Source organism: Myotis daubentonii, chromosome 4 (genome assembly GCF_963259705.1).
Source record: "Myotis daubentonii chromosome 4, mMyoDau2.1, whole genome shotgun sequence".
Taxonomy (NCBI): domain Eukaryota; kingdom Metazoa; phylum Chordata; class Mammalia; order Chiroptera; family Vespertilionidae; genus Myotis; species Myotis daubentonii.
In genome coordinates, this window is record NC_081843.1 from 1,396,928 (window position 1) to 1,416,403 (window position 19,476).

Consider the following 19,476-nt stretch of genomic DNA (forward strand, 5'->3'; position numbering starts at 1 on the left):
AGAATCCATTTACTTTTATTTCAAACGTTTCTTACAAGTATATAATCATTTCTGGAAACTCTAATTGCGTATTTTAAGAGTTTTACCACAATTAGAGTGTTTTGTAACAAGTAAGTACTGGAATCATAAGGATTTTAACTGATTCACACTAAAGACGCCAGAGAAGTTCGGCCTCAATTGTAAACATAGGCAGTATAGTCATTCCTTACAGACTTTCTACAAAAATTTTGAGCTGTATAAACATGAATGCCTAACATTTGATGACAAATTTAAGTGAAAACGCTCCCTAAAGTGCCCGGAGTTGTAAATATTATCAGTTTTCTGGTCTTTTACCAGCTTTCCACTGGTAATGTCTGGGATTAAAAAACGGCAGGAAATGTAGTAAGAATCCATTTACTTTTATTAAAGGGTTTCTTACAAGTATATAATCATTTCTGGAAACTCTAATTGCGTATTTTAAGAGTTTTACCACAATTAGAGTGTTTTGTAACAAGTAAGTACTGGAATCGTAAGGATTTTAACTGATTCACACTAAAGACGCCAGAGAAGTTCGGCCTCAATTGTAAACATAGGCAGTATAGACATTCCTTACAGACTTTCTACAAAAATTTTGAGCTGTATAAACATGAATGCCTAACATTTGATGACAAATTTAAGTGAAAACGCTCCCTAAAGTGCCCGGAGTTGTAAATATTATCAGTTTTCTGGTCTTTTACCAGCTTTCCACTGGTAATGTCTGGGATTAAAAAACGGCAGGAAATGTAGTAAGAATCCATTTACTTTTATTAAAGGGTTTCTTACAAGTTTATAATCATTTCTGGAAACTCTAATTGCGTATTTTAAGAGTTTTACCACAATTAGAGAGTTTTGTAACAAGTAAGTACTGGAACCGTAAGGATTTTAACTGATTCACACAAAAGACGCCAGAGAAGTTCGGCCTCAATTGTAAACATACGTAGTATAGTCATTCCTTACAGTCTTTCTACAGAAATTTTGAGCTGTATAAACATGAATTCCTAACATTTGAAAGCAAATTCAAGTGAAAACGCTCCCTAAAGTGTCCGGAGTTGTAAATATTATCAGTTTTCTGGTCATTTACCAGCTTTCCACTGGTAATGTCTGGGATTAAAAAACCGCAGGAAATGTAGTAAGAATCCATTTACTTTTATTTCAAGCGTTTCTTACAAGTACATAATCATTTCTGGAAATTCTAATTGCGTATTTTAAGAGTTTTACCACAATTAGAGAGTTTTGTAACAAGTAAGTACTGGAACCGTAAGGATTTTAACTGATCTCAGAAAAGACGCCAGAGAAGTTCGGCCTCAATTGTAAACATTAGCAGTGAAGTCCTTACTTACAGTCTTTCTACAGAAATTTTGAGCTGTATAATCAAGAATTCCTAACATTTGAAAGCAAATTTAAGTGAACACGCTCCCTAAAGTGCCCGGAGTTGTAAATATTATCAGTTTTGTGGTCATTTACCAGCTTTCCACTGGTAATGTCTGGGATTAAAAAACGGCAGGAAATGTAGTACGAATCCATTTACTTTTATTTCAAGCGTTTCTTACAAGTTTATAATCATTTCTGGAAACTCTAATTGCGAATTTTAAGAGTTTTACCACAATTAGAGAGTTTTGTAACAAGTAAGTACTGGAACCTTAAGGATTTTAACTGATTCACACAAAAGACGCCAGAGAAGTTCGGCCTCAACTGTAAACATAGGCAGTATAGGGATTCCTTACAGACTTTCTACAGAAATTTTGAGGTGTATAAACATGAATTCCTAACATTTGAAAGCAAATTCAAGTGAAAACGCTCCCTAAAGTGCCCGGAGTTGTAAATATTATCAGTTTTCTCGTCATTTACCCGATTTCCACTGGTAATGTCTGGGATTAAAAAACAGCAGGAAATGTAGTAAGAATCGATTTACTTTTATTTCAAGCGTTTCTTACAAGTATATAATCATTTCTGGAAACTCTAATTGCGTATTTTAAGAGTTTTACCACAATTAGAGTGTTTTGTAACAAGTAAGTACTGGAATCGTAAGGATTTTAACTGATTCACACTAAAGACGCCAGAGAAGTTCGGCCTCAATTGTAAACATAGGCAGTATAGTCATTCCTTACAGACTTTCTACAAAAATTTTGAGCTGTATAAACATGAATGCCTAACATTTGATGACAAATTTAAGTGAAAACGCTCCCTAAATTGCCCGGAGTTGTAAATATTATCAGTTTTCTGGTCTTTTACCAGCTTTCCACTGGTAATGTCTGGGATTAAAAAACGGCAGGAAATGTAGTAAGAATCCATTTACTTTTATTAAAGGGTTTCTTACAAGTATATAATCATTTCTGGAAACTCTAATTGCGTATTTTAAGAGTTTTACCACAATTAGAGTGTTTTGTAACAAGTAAGTACTGGAATCGTAAGGATTTTAACTGATTCACACTAAAGACGCCAGAGAAGTTCGGCCTCAATTGTAAACATAGGCAGTATAGACATTCCTTACAGACTTTCTACAAAAATTTTGAGCTGTATAAACATGAATGCCTAACATTTGATGACAAATTTAAGTGAAAACGCTCCCTAAAGTGCCCGGAGTTGTAAATATTATCAGTTTTCTGGTCTTTTACCAGCTTTCCACTGGTAATGTCTGGGATTAAAAAACGGCAGGAAATGTAGTAAGAATCCATTTACTTTTATTAAAGGGTTTCTTACAAGTTTATAATCATTTCTGGAAACTCTAATTGCGTATTTTAAGAGTTTTACCACAATTAGAGAGTTTTGTAACAAGTAAGTACTGGAACCGTAAGGATTTTAACTGATTCACACAAAAGACGCCAGAGAAGTTCGGCCTCTATTGTAAACATACGTAGTATAGTCATTCCTTACAGTCTTTCTACAGAAATTTTGAGCTGTATAAACATGAATTCCTAACATTTGAAAGCAAATTCAAGTGAAAACGCTCCCTAAAGTGTCCGGAGTTGTAAATATTATCAGTTTTCTGGTCATTTACCAGCTTTCCACTGGTAATGTCTGGGATTAAAAAACCGCAGGAAATGTAGTAAGAATCCATTTACTTTTATTTCAAGCGTTTCTTACAAGTACATAATCATTTCTGGAAATTCTAATTGCGTATTTTAAGAGTTTTACCACAATTAGAGAGTTTTGTAACAAGTAAGTACTGGAACCGTAAGGATTTTAACTGATCTCAGAAAAGACGCCAGAGAAGTTCGGCCTCAATTGTAAACATTAGCAGTGAAGTCCTTACTTACAGTCTTTCTACAGAAATTTTGAGCTGTATAATCAAGAATTCCTAACATTTGAAAGCAAATTTAAGTGAACACGCTCCCTAAAGTGCCCGGAGTTGTAAATATTATCAGTTTTGTGGTCATTTACCAGCTTTCCACTGGTAATGTCTGGGATTAAAAAACGGCAGGAAATGTAGTACGAATCCATTTACTTTTATTTCAAGCGTTTCTTACAAGTTTATAATCATTTCTGGAAACTCTAATTGCGAATTTTAAGAGTTTTACCACAATTAGAGAGTTTTGTAACAAGTAAGTACTGGAACCTTAAGGATTTTAACTGATTCACACAAAAGACGCCAGAGAAGTTCGGCCTCAACTGTAAACATAGGCAGTATAGGGATTCCTTACAGACTTTCTACAGAAATTTTGAGGTGTATAAACATGAATTCCTAACATTTGAAAGCAAATTCAAGTGAAAACGCTCCCTAAAGTGCCCGGAGTTGTAAATATTATCAGTTTTCTCGTCATTTACCAGATTTCCACTGGTAATGTCTGGGATTAAAAAACAGCAGGAAATGTAGTAAGAATCGATTTACTTTTATTTCAAGCGTTTCTTACAAGTATATAATCATTTCTGGAAACTCTAATTGCGTATTTTAAGAGTTTTACCACAATTAGAGTGTTTTGTAACAAGTAAGTACTGGAATCGTAAGGATTTTAACTGATTCACACTAAAGACGCCAGAGAAGTTCGGCCTCAATTGTAAACATAGGCAGTATAGTCATTCCTTACAGACTTTCTACAAAAATTTTGAGCTGTATAAACATGAATGCCTAACATTTGATGACAAATTTAAGTGAAAACGCTCCCTAAATTGCCCGGAGTTGTAAATATTATCAGTTTTCTGGTCTTTTACCAGCTTTCCACTGGTAATGTCTGGGATTAAAAAACGGCAGGAAATGTAGTAAGAATCCATTTACTTTTATTAAAGGGTTTCTTACAAGTATATAATCATTTCTGGAAACTCTAATTGCGTATTTTAAGAGTTTTACCACAATTAGAGTGTTTTGTAACAAGTAAGTACTGGAATCGTAAGGATTTTAACTGATTCACACTAAAGACGCCAGAGAAGTTCGGCCTCAATTGTAAACATTAGCAGTGAAGTCCTTACTTACAGACTTTCTACAGAAATTTTGAGCTGTATAAACAAGAATTCCTAACATTTGAAAGCAAATTTAAGTGAAAACGCTCCCTAAAGTGCCCGAAGTTGTAAATATTATCAGTTTTGTGGTCATTTACCAGCTTTCCTCTGGTAATGTCTGGGATTAAAAAACGGCAGGAAATGTAGTACGAATCCATTTACTTTTATTTCAAGGGTTTCTTACAAGTTTATAATCATTTCTGGAAACTCTAATTGCGTATTTTAAGAGATTTACCACAATTAGAGAGTTTTGTAACAAGTAAGTACTGGAACCTTAAGGATATTAACTGATTCAAACAAAAGACGCCAGAGAAGTTCGGCCTCAATTGTAAACATTAGCAGTGAAGTCCTTACTTACAGTCTTTCTACAGAAATTTTGAGCTGTATAATCAAGAATTCCTAACATTTGAAAGCAAATTTAAGTGAACACGCTCCCTAAAGTGCCCGGAGTTGTAAATATTATCAGTTTTGTGGTCATTTACCAGCTTTCCACTGGTAATGTCTGGGATTAAAAAACGGCAGGAAATGTAGTACGAATCCATTTACTTTTATTTCAAGCGTTTCTTACAAGTTTATAATCATTTCTGGAAACTCTAATTGCGAATTTTAAGAGTTTTACCACAATTAGAGAGTTTTGTAACAAGTAAGTACTGGAACCTTAAGGATTTTAACTGATTCACACAAAAGACGCCAGAGAAGTTCGGCCTCAACTGTAAACATAGGCAGTATAGGGATTCCTTACAGACTTTCTACAGAAATTTTGAGGTGTATAAACATGAATTCCTAACATTTGAAAGCAAATTCAAGTGAAAACGCTCCCTAAAGTGCCCGGAGTTGTAAATATTATCAGTTTTCTCGTCATTTACCAGATTTCCACTGGTAATGTCTGGGATTAAAAAACAGCAGGAAATGTAGTAAGAATCGATTTACTTTTATTTCAAGCGTTTCTTACAAGTATATAATCATTTCTGGAAACTCTAATTGCGTATTTTAAGAGTTTTACCACAATTAGAGTGTTTTGTAACAAGTAAGTACTGGAATCGTAAGGATTTTAACTGATTCACACTAAAGACGCCAGAGAAGTTCGGCCTCAATTGTAAACATAGGCAGTATAGTCATTCCTTACAGACTTTCTACAAAAATTTTGAGCTGTATAAACATGAATGCCTAACATTTGATGACAAATTTAAGTGAAAACGCTCCCTAAATTGCCCGGAGTTGTAAATATTATCAGTTTTCTGGTCTTTTACCAGCTTTCCACTGGTAATGTCTGGGATTAAAAAACGGCAGGAAATGTAGTAAGAATCCATTTACTTTTATTAAAGGGTTTCTTACAAGTATATAATCATTTCTGGAAACTCTAATTGCGTATTTTAAGAGTTTTACCACAATTAGAGTGTTTTGTAACAAGTAAGTACTGGAATCGTAAGGATTTTAACTGATTCACACTAAAGACGCCAGAGAAGTTCGGCCTCAATTGTAAACATTAGCAGTGAAGTCCTTACTTACAGACTTTCTACAGAAATTTTGAGCTGTATAAACAAGAATTCCTAACATTTGAAAGCAAATTTAAGTGAAAACGCTCCCTAAAGTGCCCGGAGTTGTAAATATTATCAGTTTTGTGGTCATTTACCAGCTTTCCTCTGGTAATGTCTGGGATTAAAAAACGGCAGGAAATGTAGTACGAATCCATTTACTTTTATTTCAAGGGTTTCTTACAAGTTTATAATCATTTCTGGAAACTCTAATTGCGTATTTTAAGAGATTTACCACAATTAGAGAGTTTTGTAACAAGTAAGTACTGGAACCTTAAGGATATTAACTGATTCAAACAAAAGACGCCAGAGAAGTTCGGCCTCAATTGTAAACATTAGCAGTGAAGTCCTTACTTACAGTCTTTCTACAGAAATTTTGAGCTGTATAAACAAGAATTCCTAACATTTGAAAGCAAATTTAAGTGAAAACGCTCCCTAAAGTGCCCGGAGTTGTAAATATTATCAGTTTTCTGGTCATTTACCAGCTTTCCACTGGAAATGTCTGGGATTAAAAAACGGCAGGAAATGTAGTATGAATCCATTCACTTTTATTTCAAGGGTTTCTTATAAGTTTAAAATCATTTCTGGAAACTCTAATTGCGAATTTTAAGAGTTTTACCACAATTAGAGAGTTTTGTAACAAGTAAGTACTGGAACCTTAAGGATTTTAACTGATTCACACAAAAGACGCCAGAGAAGTTCGGCCTCAACTGTAAACATAGGCAGTATAGGGATTCCTTACAGACTTTCTACAGAAATTTTGAGGTGTATAAACAAGAATTCCTAACATTTGAAAGCAAATTTAAGTGAAAACGCTCCCTAAAGTGCCCGGAGTTGTAAATATTATCAGTTTTCTGGTCATTTACCAGCTTTCCACTGGAAATGTCTGGGATTAAAAAACGGCAGGAAATGTAGTATGAATCCATTCACTTTTATTTCAAGGGTTTCTTATAAGTTTAAAATCATTTCTGGAAACTCTAATTGGAATTTTAAGAGTTTTACCACAATTAGAGAGTTTTGTAACAAGTAAGTACTGGAACCTTAAGGATTTTAACTGATTCACACAAAAGACGCCAGAGAAGTTCGGCCTCAACTGTAAACATAGGCAGTATAGGGATTCCTTACAGACTTTCTACAGAAATTTTGAGGTGTATAAACATGAATTCCTAACATTTGAAAGCAAATTCAAGTGAAAACGCTCCATAAAGTGCCCGGAGTTGTAAATATTATCAGTTTTCTGGTCATTTACCAGACTTCCACTGGTAATGTCTGGGATTAAAAAACAGCAGGAAATGTAGTAACAATCGATTTACTTTTATTTCAAACGTTTCTTAGAAGTATATAATCATTTCTGGAAACTCTAATTGCGTATTTTAAGAGTTTTACCACAATTAGAGTGTTTTGTAACAAGTAAGTACTGGAATCGTAAGGATTTTAACTGATTCACACTAAAGACGCCAGAGAAGTTCGGCCTCAGTTGTAAACATAGGCAGTATAGTCATTCCTTACAGACTTTCTACAAAAATTTTGAGCTGTATAAACATGAATGCCTAACATTTGATGACAAATTTAAGTGAAAACGCTCCCTAAAGTGCCCGGAGTTGTAAATATTATCAGTTTTCTGGTCTTTTACCAGCTTTCCACTGGTAATGTCTGGGATTAAAAAACGGCAGGAAATGTAGTAAGAATCCATTTACTTTTATTAAAGGGTTTCTTACAAGTATATAATCATTTCTGGAAACTCTAATTGCGTATTTTAAGAGTTTTACCACAATTAGAGTGTTTTGTAACAAGTAAGTACTGGAATCGTAAGGATTTTAACTGATTCACACTAAAGACGCCAGAGAAGTTCGGCCTCAATTGTAAACATAGGCAGTATAGACATTCCTTACAGACTTTCTACAAAAATTTTGAGCTGTATAAACATGAATGCCTAACATTTGATGACAAATTTAAGTGAAAACGCTCCCTAAAGTGCCCGGAGTTGTAAATATTATCAGTTTTCTGGTCTTTTACCAGCTTTCCACTGGTAATGTCTGGGATTAAAAAACGGCAGGAAATGTAGTAAGAATCCATTTACTTTTATTAAAGGGTTTCTTACAAGTTTATAATCATTTCTGGAAACTCTAATTGCGTATTTTAAGAGTTTTACCACAATTAGAGAGTTTTGTAACAAGTAAGTACTGGAACCGTAAGGATTTTAACTGATTCACACAAAAGACGCCAGAGAAGTTCGGCCTCAATTGTAAACATACGTAGTATAGTCATTCCTTACAGTCTTTCTACAGAAATTTTGAGCTGTATAAACATGAATTCCTAACATTTGAAAGCAAATTCAAGTGAAAACGCTCCCTAAAGTGTCCGGAGTTGTAAATATTATCAGTTTTCTGGTCATTTACCAGCTTTCCACTGGTAATGTCTGGGATTAAAAAACCGCAGGAAATGTAGTAAGAATCCATTTACTTTTATTTCAAGCGTTTCTTACAAGTACATAATCATTTCTGGAAATTCTAATTGCGTATTTTAAGAGTTTTACCACAATTAGAGAGTTTTGTAACAAGTAAGTACTGGAACCGTAAGGATTTTAACTGATCTCAGAAAAGACGCCAGAGAAGTTCGGCCTCAATTGTAAACATTAGCAGTGAAGTCCTTACTTACAGTCTTTCTACAGAAATTTTGAGCTGTATAATCAAGAATTCCTAACATTTGAAAGCAAATTTAAGTGAACACGCTCCCTAAAGTGCCCGGAGTTGTAAATATTATCAGTTTTGTGGTCATTTACCAGCTTTCCACTGGTAATGTCTGGGATTAAAAAACGGCAGGAAATGTAGTACGAATCCATTTACTTTTATTTCAAGCGTTTCTTACAAGTTTATAATCATTTCTGGAAACTCTAATTGCGTATTTTAAGAGATTTACCACAATTAGAGAGTTTTGTAACAAGTAAGTACTGGAACCTTAAGGATATTAACTGATTCAAACAAAAGACGCCAGAGAAGTTCGGCCTCAATTGTAAACATTAGCAGTGAAGTCCTTACTTACAGTCTTTCTACAGAAATTTTGAGCTGTATAAACAAGAATTCCTAACATTTGAAAGCAAATTTAAGTGAAAACGCTCCCTAAAGTGCCCGGAGTTGTAAATATTATCAGTTTTCTGGTCATTTACCAGCTTTCCACTGGAAATGTCTGGGATTAAAAAACGGCAGGAAATGTAGTATGAATCCATTCACTTTTATTTCAAGGGTTTCTTATAAGTTTAAAATCATTTCTGGAAACTCTAATTGCGAATTTTAAGAGTTTTACCACAATTAGAGAGTTTTGTAACAAGTAAGTACTGGAACCTTAAGGATTTTAACTGATTCACACAAAAGACGCCAGAGAAGTTCGGCCTCAACTGTAAACATAGGCAGTATAGGGATTCCTTACAGACTTTCTACAGAAATTTTGAGGTGTATAAACAAGAATTCCTAACATTTGAAAGCAAATTTAAGTGAAAACGCTCCCTAAAGTGCCCGGAGTTGTAAATATTATCAGTTTTCTGGTCATTTACCAGCTTTCCACTGGAAATGTCTGGGATTAAAAAACGGCAGGAAATGTAGTATGAATCCATTCACTTTTATTTCAAGGGTTTCTTATAAGTTTAAAATCATTTCTGGAAACTCTAATTGGAATTTTAAGAGTTTTACCACAATTAGAGAGTTTTGTAACAAGTAAGTACTGGAACCTTAAGGATTTTAACTGATTCACACAAAAGACGCCAGAGAAGTTCGGCCTCAACTGTAAACATAGGCAGTATAGGGATTCCTTACAGACTTTCTACAGAAATTTTGAGGTGTATAGACATGAATTCCTAACATTTGAAAGCAAATTCAAGTGAAAACGCTCCATAAAGTGCCCGGAGTTGTAAATATTATCAGTTTTCTGGTCATTTACCAGACTTCCACTGGTAATGTCTGGGATTAAAAAACAGCAGGAAATGTAGTAACAATCGATTTACTTTTATTTCAAACGTTTCTTAGAAGTATATAATCATTTCTGGAAACTCTAATTGCGTATTTTAAGAGTTTTACCACAATTAGAGTGTTTTGTAACAAGTAAGTACTGGAATCGTAAGGATTTTAACTGATTCACACTAAAGACGCCAGAGAAGTTCGGCCTCAATTGTAAACATAGGCAGTATAGTCATTCCTTACAGACTTTCTACAAAAATTTTGAGCTGTATAAACATGAATGCCTAACATTTGATGACAAATTTAAGTGAAAACGCTCCCTAAAGTGCCCGGAGTTGTAAATATTATCAGTTTTCTGGTCTTTTACCAGCTTTCCACTGGTAATGTCTGGGATTAAAAAACGGCAGGAAATGTAGTAAGAATCCATTTACTTTTATTAAAGGGTTTCTTACAAGTATATAATCATTTCTGGAAACTCTAATTGCGTATTTTAAGAGTTTTACCACAATTAGAGTGTTTTGTAACAAGTAAGTACTGGAATCGTAAGGATTTTAACTGATTCACACTAAAGACGCCAGAGAAGTTCGGCCTCAATTGTAAACATAGGCAGTATAGACATTCCTTACAGACTTTCTACAAAAATTTTGAGCTGTATAAACATGAATGCCTAACATTTGATGACAAATTTAAGTGAAAACGCTCCCTAAAGTGCCCGGAGTTGTAAATATTATCAGTTTTCTGGTCATTTACCAGCTTTCCACTGGAAATGTCTGGGATTAAAAAACGGCAGGAAATGTAGTATGAATCCATTCACTTTTATTTCAAGGGTTTCTTATAAGTTTAAAATCATTTCTGGAAACTCTAATTGCGAATTTTAAGAGTTTTACCACAATTAGAGAGTTTTGTAACAAGTAAGTACTGGAACCTTAAGGATTTTAACTGATTCACACAAAAGACGCCAGAGAAGTTCGGCCTCAACTGTAAACATAGGCAGTATAGGGATTCCTTACAGACTTTCTACAGAAATTTTGAGGTGTATAAACATGAATTCCTAACATTTGAAAGCAAATTCAAGTGAAAACGCTCCATAAAGTGCCCGGAGTTGTAAATATTATCAGTTTTCTGGTCATTTACCAGACTTCCACTGGTAATGTCTGGGATTAAAAAACAGCAGGAAATGTAGTAACAATCGATTTACTTTTATTTCAAACGTTTCTTAGAAGTATATAATCATTTCTGGAAACTCTAATTGCGTATTTTAAGAGTTTTACCACAATTAGAGTGTTTTGTAACAAGTAAGTACTGGAATCGTAAGGATTTTAACTGATTCACACTAAAGACGCCAGAGAAGTTCGGCCTCAGTTGTAAACATAGGCAGTATAGTCATTCCTTACAGACTTTCTACAAAAATTTTGAGCTGTATAAACATGAATGCCTAACATTTGATGACAAATTTAAGTGAAAACGCTCCCTAAAGTGCCCGGAGTTGTAAATATTATCAGTTTTCTGGTCTTTTACCAGCTTTCCACTGGTAATGTCTGGGATTAAAAAACGGCAGGAAATGTAGTAAGAATCCATTTACTTTTATTAAAGGGTTTCTTACAAGTATATAATCATTTCTGGAAACTCTAATTGCGTATTTTAAGAGTTTTACCACAATTAGAGTGTTTTGTAACAAGTAAGTACTGGAATCGTAAGGATTTTAACTGATTCACACTAAAGACGCCAGAGAAGTTCGGCCTCAATTGTAAACATAGGCAGTATAGACATTCCTTACAGACTTTCTACAAAAATTTTGAGCTGTATAAACATGAATGCCTAACATTTGATGACAAATTTAAGTGAAAACGCTCCCTAAAGTGCCCGGAGTTGTAAATATTATCAGTTTTCTGGTCTTTTACCAGCTTTCCACTGGTAATGTCTGGGATTAAAAAACGGCAGGAAATGTAGTAAGAATCCATTTACTTTTATTAAAGGGTTTCTTACAAGTTTATAATCATTTCTGGAAACTCTAATTGCGTATTTTAAGAGTTTTACCACAATTAGAGAGTTTTGTAACAAGTAAGTACTGGAACCGTAAGGATTTTAACTGATTCACACAAAAGACGCCAGAGAAGTTCGGCCTCAATTGTAAACATACGTAGTATAGTCATTCCTTACAGTCTTTCTACAGAAATTTTGAGCTGTATAAACATGAATTCCTAACATTTGAAAGCAAATTCAAGTGAAAACGCTCCCTAAAGTGTCCGGAGTTGTAAATATTATCAGTTTTCTGGTCATTTACCAGCTTTCCACTGGTAATGTCTGGGATTAAAAAACCGCAGGAAATGTAGTAAGAATCCATTTACTTTTATTTCAAGCGTTTCTTACAAGTACATAATCATTTCTGGAAATTCTAATTGCGTATTTTAAGAGTTTTACCACAATTAGAGAGTTTTGTAACAAGTAAGTACTGGAACCGTAAGGATTTTAACTGATCTCAGAAAAGACGCCAGAGAAGTTCGGCCTCAATTGTAAACATTAGCAGTGAAGTCCTTACTTACAGTCTTTCTACAGAAATTTTGAGCTGTATAATCAAGAATTCCTAACATTTGAAAGCAAATTTAAGTGAACACGCTCCCTAAAGTGCCCGGAGTTGTAAATATTATCAGTTTTGTGGTCATTTACCAGCTTTCCACTGGTAATGTCTGGGATTAAAAAACGGCAGGAAATGTAGTACGAATCCATTTACTTTTATTTCAAGCGTTTCTTACAAGTTTATAATCATTTCTGGAAACTCTAATTGCGTATTTTAAGAGATTTACCACAATTAGAGAGTTTTGTAACAAGTAAGTACTGGAACCTTAAGGATATTAACTGATTCAAACAAAAGACGCCAGAGAAGTTCGGCCTCAATTGTAAACATTAGCAGTGAAGTCCTTACTTACAGTCTTTCTACAGAAATTTTGAGCTGTATAAACAAGAATTCCTAACATTTGAAAGCAAATTTAAGTGAAAACGCTCCCTAAAGTGCCCGGAGTTGTAAATATTATCAGTTTTCTGGTCATTTACCAGCTTTCCACTGGAAATGTCTGGGATTAAAAAACGGCAGGAAATGTAGTATGAATCCATTCACTTTTATTTCAAGGGTTTCTTATAAGTTTAAAATCATTTCTGGAAACTCTAATTGCGAATTTTAAGAGTTTTACCACAATTAGAGAGTTTTGTAACAAGTAAGTACTGGAACCTTAAGGATTTTAACTGATTCACACAAAAGACGCCAGAGAAGTTCGGCCTCAACTGTAAACATAGGCAGTATAGGGATTCCTTACAGACTTTCTACAGAAATTTTGAGGTGTATAAACAAGAATTCCTAACATTTGAAAGCAAATTTAAGTGAAAACGCTCCCTAAAGTGCCCGGAGTTGTAAATATTATCAGTTTTCTGGTCATTTACCAGCTTTCCACTGGAAATGTCTGGGATTAAAAAACGGCAGGAAATGTAGTATGAATCCATTCACTTTTATTTCAAGGGTTTCTTATAAGTTTAAAATCATTTCTGGAAACTCTAATTGGAATTTTAAGAGTTTTACCACAATTAGAGAGTTTTGTAACAAGTAAGTACTGGAACCTTAAGGATTTTAACTGATTCACACAAAAGACGCCAGAGAAGTTCGGCCTCAATTGTAAACATTAGCAGTGAAGTCCTTACTTACAGTCTTTCTACAGAAATTTTGAGCTGTATAATCAAGAATTCCTAACATTTGAAAGCAAATTTAAGTGAACACGCTCCCTAAAGTGCCCGGAGTTGTAAATATTATCAGTTTTGTGGTCATTTACCAGCTTTCCACTGGTAATGTCTGGGATTAAAAAACGGCAGGAAATGTAGTACGAATCCATTTACTTTTATTTCAAGCGTTTCTTACAAGTTTATAATCATTTCTGGAAACTCTAATTGCGAATTTTAAGAGTTTTACCACAATTAGAGAGTTTTGTAACAAGTAAGTACTGGAACCTTAAGGATTTTAACTGATTCACACAAAAGACGCCAGAGAAGTTCGGCCTCAACTGTAAACATAGGCAGTATAGGGATTCCTTACAGACTTTCTACAGAAATTTTGAGGTGTATAAACATGAATTCCTAACATTTGAAAGCAAATTCAAGTGAAAACGCTCCCTAAAGTGCCCGGAGTTGTAAATATTATCAGTTTTCTCGTCATTTACCAGATTTCCACTGGTAATGTCTGGGATTAAAAAACAGCAGGAAATGTAGTAAGAATCGATTTACTTTTATTTCAAGCGTTTCTTACAAGTATATAATCATTTCTGGAAACTCTAATTGCGTATTTTAAGAGTTTTACCACAATTAGAGTGTTTTGTAACAAGTAAGTACTGGAATCGTAAGGATTTTAACTGATTCACACTAAAGACGCCAGAGAAGTTCGGCCTCAATTGTAAACATAGGCAGTATAGTCATTCCTTACAGACTTTCTACAAAAATTTTGAGCTGTATAAACATGAATGCCTAACATTTGATGACAAATTTAAGTGAAAACGCTCCCTAAATTGCCCGGAGTTGTAAATATTATCAGTTTTCTGGTCTTTTACCAGCTTTCCACTGGTAATGTCTGGGATTAAAAAACGGCAGGAAATGTAGTAAGAATCCATTTACTTTTATTAAAGGGTTTCTTACAAGTATATAATCATTTCTGGAAACTCTAATTGCGTATTTTAAGAGTTTTACCACAATTAGAGTGTTTTGTAACAAGTAAGTACTGGAATCGTAAGGATTTTAACTGATTCACACTAAAGACGCCAGAGAAGTTCGGCCTCAATTGTAAACATTAGCAGTGAAGTCCTTACTTACAGACTTTCTACAGAAATTTTGAGCTGTATAAACAAGAATTCCTAACATTTGAAAGCAAATTTAAGTGAAAACGCTCCCTAAAGTGCCCGGAGTTGTAAATATTATCAGTTTTGTGGTCATTTACCAGCTTTCCTCTGGTAATGTCTGGGATTAAAAAACGGCAGGAAATGTAGTACGAATCCATTTACTTTTATTTCAAGGGTTTCTTACAAGTTTATAATCATTTCTGGAAACTCTAATTGCGTATTTTAAGAGATTTACCACAATTAGAGAGTTTTGTAACAAGTAAGTACTGGAACCTTAAGGATATTAACTGATTCAAACAAAAGACGCCAGAGAAGTTCGGCCTCAATTGTAAACATTAGCAGTGAAGTCCTTACTTACAGTCTTTCTACAGAAATTTTGAGCTGTATAAACAAGAATTCCTAACATTTGAAAGCAAATTTAAGTGAAAACGCTCCCTAAAGTGCCCGGAGTTGTAAATATTATCAGTTTTCTGGTCATTTACCAGCTTTCCACTGGAAATGTCTGGGATTAAAAAACGGCAGGAAATGTAGTATGAATCCATTCACTTTTATTTCAAGGGTTTCTTATAAGTTTAAAATCATTTCTGGAAACTCTAATTGCGAATTTTAAGAGTTTTACCACAATTAGAGAGTTTTGTAACAAGTAAGTACTGGAACCTTAAGGATTTTAACTGATTCACACAAAAGACGCCAGAGAAGTTCGGCCTCAACTGTAAACATAGGCAGTATAGGGATTCCTTACAGACTTTCTACAGAAATTTTGAGGTGTATAAACAAGAATTCCTAACATTTGAAAGCAAATTTAAGTGAAAACGCTCCCTAAAGTGCCCGGAGTTGTAAATATTATCAGTTTTCTGGTCATTTACCAGCTTTCCACTGGAAATGTCTGGGATTAAAAAACGGCAGGAAATGTAGTATGAATCCATTCACTTTTATTTCAAGGGTTTCTTATAAGTTTAAAATCATTTCTGGAAACTCTAATTGGAATTTTAAGAGTTTTACCACAATTAGAGAGTTTTGTAACAAGTAAGTACTGGAACCTTAAGGATTTTAACTGATTCACACAAAAGACGCCAGAGAAGTTCGGCCTCAACTGTAAACATAGGCAGTATAGGGATTCCTTACAGACTTTCTACAGAAATTTTGAGGTGTATAAACATGAATTCCTAACATTTGAAAGCAAATTCAAGTGAAAACGCTCCATAAAGTGCCCGGAGTTGTAAATATTATCAGTTTTCTGGTCATTTACCAGACTTCCACTGGTAATGTCTGGGATTAAAAAACAGCAGGAAATGTAGTAACAATCGATTTACTTTTATTTCAAACGTTTCTTAGAAGTATATAATCATTTCTGGAAACTCTAATTGCGTATTTTAAGAGTTTTACCACAATTAGAGTGTTTTGTAACAAGTAAGTACTGGAATCGTAAGGATTTTAACTGATTCACACTAAAGACGCCAGAGAAGTTCGGCCTCAGTTGTAAACATAGGCAGTATAGTCATTCCTTACAGACTTTCTACAAAAATTTTGAGCTGTATAAACATGAATGCCTAACATTTGATGACAAATTTAAGTGAAAACGCTCCCTAAAGTGCCCGGAGTTGTAAATATTATCAGTTTTCTGGTCTTTTACCAGCTTTCCACTGGTAATGTCTGGGATTAAAAAACGGCAGGAAATGTAGTAAGAATCCATTTACTTTTATTAAAGGGTTTCTTACAAGTATATAATCATTTCTGGAAACTCTAATTGCGTATTTTAAGAGTTTTACCACAATTAGAGTGTTTTGTAACAAGTAAGTACTGGAATCGTAAGGATTTTAACTGATTCACACTAAAGACGCCAGAGAAGTTCGGCCTCAATTGTAAACATAGGCAGTATAGACATTCCTTACAGACTTTCTACAAAAATTTTGAGCTGTATAAACATGAATGCCTAACATTTGATGACAAATTTAAGTGAAAACGCTCCCTAAAGTGCCCGGAGTTGTAAATATTATCAGTTTTCTGGTCTTTTACCAGCTTTCCACTGGTAATGTCTGGGATTAAAAAACGGCAGGAAATGTAGTAAGAATCCATTTACTTTTATTAAAGGGTTTCTTACAAGTTTATAATCATTTCTGGAAACTCTAATTGCGTATTTTAAGAGTTTTACCACAATTAGAGAGTTTTGTAACAAGTAAGTACTGGAACCGTAAGGATTTTAACTGATTCACACAAAAGACGCCAGAGAAGTTCGGCCTCAATTGTAAACATACGTAGTATAGTCATTCCTTACAGTCTTTCTACAGAAATTTTGAGCTGTATAAACATGAATTCCTAACATTTGAAAGCAAATTCAAGTGAAAACGCTCCCTAAAGTGTCCGGAGTTGTAAATATTATCAGTTTTCTGGTCATTTACCAGCTTTCCACTGGTAATGTCTGGGATTAAAAAACCGCAGGAAATGTAGTAAGAATCCATTTACTTTTATTTCAAGCGTTTCTTACAAGTACATAATCATTTCTGGAAATTCTAATTGCGTATTTTAAGAGTTTTACCACAATTAGAGAGTTTTGTAACAAGTAAGTACTGGAACCGTAAGGATTTTAACTGATCTCAGAAAAGACGCCAGAGAAGTTCGGCCTCAATTGTAAACATTAGCAGTGAAGTCCTTACTTACAGTCTTTCTACAGAAATTTTGAGCTGTATAATCAAGAATTCCTAACATTTGAAAGCAAATTTAAGTGAACACGCTCCCTAAAGTGCCCGGAGTTGTAAATATTATCAGTTTTGTGGTCATTTACCAGCTTTCCACTGGTAATGTCTGGGATTAAAAAACGGCAGGAAATGTAGTACGAATCCATTTACTTTTATTTCAAGCGTTTCTTACAAGTTTATAATCATTTCTGGAAACTCTAATTGCGTATTTTAAGAGATTTACCACAATTAGAGAGTTTTGTAACAAGTAAGTACTGGAACCTTAAGGATATTAACTGATTCAAACAAAAGACGCCAGAGAAGTTCGGCCTCAATTGTAAACATTAGCAGTGAAGTCCTTACTTACAGTCTTTCTACAGAAATTTTGAGCTGTATAAACAAGAATTCCTAACATTTGAAAGCAAATTTAAGTGAAAACGCTCCCTAAAGTGCCCGGAGTTGTAAATATTATCAGTTTTCTGGTCATTTACCAGCTTTCCACTGGAAATGTCTGGGATTAAAAAACGGCAGGAAATGTAGTATGAATCCATTCACTTTTATTTCAAGGGTTTCTTATAAGTTTAAAATCATTTCTGGAAACTCTAATTGCGAATTTTAAGAGTTTTACCACAATTAGAGAGTTTTGTAACAAGTAAGTACTGGAACCTTAAGGATTTTAACTGATTCACACAAAAGACGCCAGAGAAGTTCGGCCTCAACTGTAAACATAGGCAGTATAGGGATTCCTTACAGACTTTCTACAGAAATTTTGAGGTGTATAAACAAGAATTCCTAACATTTGAAAGCAAATTTAAGTGAAAACGCTCCCTAAAGTGCCCGGAGTTGTAAATATTATCAGTTTTCTGGTCATTTACCAGCTTTCCACTGGAAATGTCTGGGATTAAAAAACGGCAGGAAATGTAGTATGAATCCATTCACTTTTATTTCAAGGGTTTCTTATAAGTTTAAAATCATTTCTGGAAACTCTAATTGGAATTTTAAGAGTTTTACCACAATTAGAGAGTTTTGTAACAAGTAAGTACTGGAACCTTAAGGATTTTAACTGATTCACACAAAAGACGCCAGAGAAGTTCGGCCTCAACTGTAAACATAGGCAGTATAGGGATTCCTTACAGACTTTCTACAGAAATTTTGAGGTGTATAGACATGAATTCCTAACATTTGAAAGCAAATTCAAGTGAAAACGCTCCATAAAGTGCCCGGAGTTGTAAATATTATCAGTTTTCTGGTCATTTACCAGACTTCCACTGGTAATGTCTGGGATTAAAAAACAGCAGGAAATGTAGTAACAATCGATTTACTTTTATTTCAAACGTTTCTTAGAAGTATATAATCATTTCTGGAAACTCTAATTGCGTATTTTAAGAGTTTTACCACAATTAGAGTGTTTTGTAACAAGTAAGTACTGGAATCGTAAGGATTTTAACTGATTCACACTAAAGACGCCAGAGAAGTTCGGCCTCAATTGTAAACATAGGCAGTATAGTCATTCCTTACAGACTTTCTACAAAAATTTTGAGCTGTATAAACATGAATGCCTAACATTTGATGACAAATTTAAGTGAAAACGCTCCCTAAAGTGCCCGGAGTTGTAAATATTATCAGTTTTCTGGTCTTTTACCAGCTTTCCACTGGTAATGTCTGGGATTAAAAAACGGCAGGAAATGTAGTAAGAATCCATTTACTTTTATTAAAGGGTTTCTTACAAGTATATAATCATTTCTGGAAACTCTAATTGCGTATTTTAAGAGTTTTACCACAATTAGAGTGTTTTGTAACAAGTAAGTACTGGAATCGTAAGGATTTTAACTGATTCACACTAAAGACGCCAGAGAAGTTCGGCCTCAATTGTAAACATAGGCAGTATAGACATTCCTTACAGACTTTCTACAAAAATTTTGAGCTGTATAAACATGAATGCCTAACATTTGATGACAAATTTAAGTGAAAACGCTCCCTAAAGTGCCCGGAG